A 3,738-nucleotide genomic window follows, 5' to 3' on the forward strand; every position below is an offset into this window, starting at 1 on the left:
GGGCGGGGGGGGGGCGACCTTGGCTCAATGCCTTTGCCCGTCTACGGGGTTTACGATTTTTACCTGTAGCTTTGAAGACGCATGCACAATCTTTGGGCTCTGGCAATGACCGTAAATACTCAAAGATCACGTGAGTGTCACACAATTAATCTCCAAATTAGCCCATAAAGGTGATCGGTCATGTGAACTTAATTCAATGGGAAGATTGTTGAGTGTGTGTGAACAAAGCCCCACATGGAAAGTAGAAAGAAAAATAATTTACTTTTAAGGAGGTGGATACTCTTAATGGTGCGAGGCCTTTCGTTCAAAACTGTACGAGCTTATCCCAAAGCCGATAATTTCACACAATGTTAAGAGTGTGTTTGGATCGTTTTAGTCACATCAAGGTCTTTCGATCAAGTGTATAAAATTCCGTCGATCTCGCTCTTCTGCGTTAATTTAATTCGTTTTGATATATTCTTATTATTAAGTTTATACTGTCAAAAAGAACTTCCATACGTACATATAGACTATATACATACACACAAAAACACATACATATACACACGTAGGTGCAACTCCATCTCAATGAGTAAATAATTTTAGAAAATTACATAAATATTATCAAATAATATTTTTGAAATATAAATGATAACATTGTAAATTGAATGAAAGATGATGAAATTTAGCTAGGGTTACAGTTGAGGTGAGAGAACGGAGAGAGAGAAAAATCAGACTTCTCTTATTTCATTCAATAAAAATACTGAGATCAGAAATTTCTAGAGTACATATATATACAAAGGGAAAAATAGTAAACTCCTATCAAACCTAATCGGATCAATATAAATACAACTTTAGTGGGCTGACTTTGGCCCAACTCTGACTATGGCCCAAATGTAAATGTCTAATGTCATGTTACTCCAACACCCCCCCTCAAGTTGGAGGGTGAGGTCACGCCCAACTTGCCAAGCAACAAATGATGTTGTCCACCTGTCAAACACTTGGCAAAAATGTCAGTCAGCTGAGAAGAAGTACATATATGATGCAAGGAAATAAGACCGTCAGCCAATTTTGTCCTTATGAATGGCAATCCACCTCAATGTGTTTAATACGTTCGTGAAACACGAGATTTTTCACAATATGTAGGGCAGCCAAATTATCACAATAGACAGGAACAGGAGACACAACAGGAAGGCCCAAATCAGTGAGTAAACGAACCAACCAAACCAATTCAGCCACAACCTTACTCATTGCCCGATACTCAGCCTCAGCAGAGGATAATGAAACAACAGTCTTTTTCTTAGATTTCCAACTTATTAAACTCCCACCTAGAGATATGCAAAACCCAGAAACAGACCTACGAGACTCAGAACACGCAGCCCAATCACTATCACAGTAGGCAAGTATGGAGAAATCAGGGGAGTTATTGAGAAAAACCCCAAAATCAGGAGTGCTTTTCAAATATCTCAAAATGTGAAGAGCAGCATTCATATGAGGCACCTTAGGAAACTTGAGAAACTGACTTAAGTGCTGAACAGCAAAGCAAAAATCAGACCTAGTGTGGGTGAGAAAATTAAGCTTACCAACTAAACTTCTATAAGTGTCAGGCCTAGGCAACAACTCCCCATCATAAGATTTTAGTTTTACAACCAATTCAAGAGGAGAAACCACAGTTGAAACAGAATCACAATTAAATTCATGAAGTAAATCAGCAATGAACTTTCGTTGATGAAGAATAACCCTAGAGTCATCATAGAAGACTTTAATGCCAAGAAAATAGTTGAGTAAACCCAAATCTTTGATATTAAATTGGTTGTTTAGGAACTCCTTAAGGGCAGAGATTTCATGAAGGTCATCACCTGTAAGAATAATATCATCCACATACACAGCAAGAAAAACAGTGGAAGTGGCAGATTTCTTAATGAAGAGAGAATAGTCATTTAGTGAAGAAACATAACCCCTAGAGCAAGGAACATAAGATAACTTGGTGTACCACTGATGAGATGCTTGCCTTAGACCATAAAGTGACTTTTGGAGCTTGCAAACCAAAGTAGAAGTGTGCTGAACAGTAGAATTAACAGTAAGACCTGGAGGTAACTTCATGTAAACCTCCTTATCTAAGTCACTATGGAGGAATGCATTGTTAACATCTAATTGAACGAGAGACCATCCTTTCTTGATAGCAAAAACCACAAGACACCGGATGGTGCACATCTTGACAACAGGGGAAAAGGTTTCATGAAAATCAATTCCCTCAATTTGTGTATCACCCCGTACTACCAATCTAGCCTTATACCTCCTCCACACTACCATAAGCTATATGTTTAATTTTATACACCCATTTGCAACCAATTGGCTTCTTTCCTTTAGGATATTCCACTATTGTCCAAGTCCTATTAGCCTCTAAAGTATCAAACTCTTTCCTCATAGCCTCCTGCCAAGCAGGGTTGGCAGATGCCTGAGTATAAGAATGAGGCTCAGTTGCTGTTGGTTGGGCAGCAGAAAGTGATGTGGAAGTAGAGCTAGAAAGGGAAGGAGGAAGTTGTGTAATAAAATCATTAAGATGAGAAGGTAGTGTATGAGTCCTTCTACTCCTTCTAACTTCAGGAGGAGGGACTGAACAAGAATCAGAAGGTGCATGAATAGAGGGGATGACTGGTGGATCAGAAGATGCAACAGGTGAAGAAGGGAGAAAACATGGAAAGGAAGAAGTTGAAGTTTCAGATTGAAAAGGATAACAGTCATCAGTAGGAATAGAAGGGACTGGAGAGCTAGGGGAAGGAGAAGACAAAAGGAACGGAAAAATTGACTCATGGAAGACCACATCTCTGGAGACAAACACACTTTTGGTGGAAAGATCGTACAGCTTATACCCCTTCTTACCAAATGGATAACCAACAAGCACACAAGGAGCTGCTCTAGGATCTAGTTTATCTCAGTTACACTTGGGGATAGTAGCATAGCATAGGCATCCAAAGGGCTTCAAATGAGTATAGAAAGGCAATTTACCATATAAAACTTCATAAGGGGTCTTATTGTGCAAAACAGTTGAGGGGAATCTATTTATTAAGTATGTGGTAGTTAAGATGCGATCTCCCCAGAATTTTGTTGGCAGCTTTGATTGAAATAATAATGCTCTAGCTGTTTCTAGTAGGTGTTTGTGTTTTCTCTCAACAACACCATTTTGCTGGGGTGTATGTGGACAAGAAGTTTGGTGGATAATTCCATTATCAGAGAAGTATTGTAAGGCAGAATTGGAGAGACCTATTTCTAGGGAATTGTCACTTCTAACCGTTTTAAAAGGAAGATTGAATTGTGTTTTAATCATAGATATGAAGGCTTTCAACAAAGAAAAAGCATTACTTTTAGATTGCATTAAATGGGTCCAAGTTGCCATATTATGATCATCCACAATGGTAAGAAAATATCTATCTCCAGAATATGTGTGTGTGTGATAAGGTCCCCATGTATCAACATGAATCAATTCAAACAAGGAATTAGAGATAGAAATGCTATGAGAAAAAGGCAATCGATTTTGCCTTGCTAATGGACAAACAGGACATACAAAAGATTGTTTAGAAGACAAATCAATAGATATAGAAGGAATGAGCTTCATTTTAGCAAAAGGTATATGTCCCAGCCTATGGTGCCACAGTACATCATGATTATTTATACTATGTATATCATTTGAAGGAACTAAAGGAATAGAGTTCAAAGCACTTCCATTTTGTACAACTTTATTAAGGGAAACATCAGAAA

Source organism: Nicotiana attenuata, chromosome 10, assembly GCF_001879085.1.
Source record: "Nicotiana attenuata strain UT chromosome 10, NIATTr2, whole genome shotgun sequence".
NCBI classification, from domain to species: Eukaryota; Viridiplantae; Streptophyta; class Magnoliopsida; order Solanales; family Solanaceae; genus Nicotiana; species Nicotiana attenuata.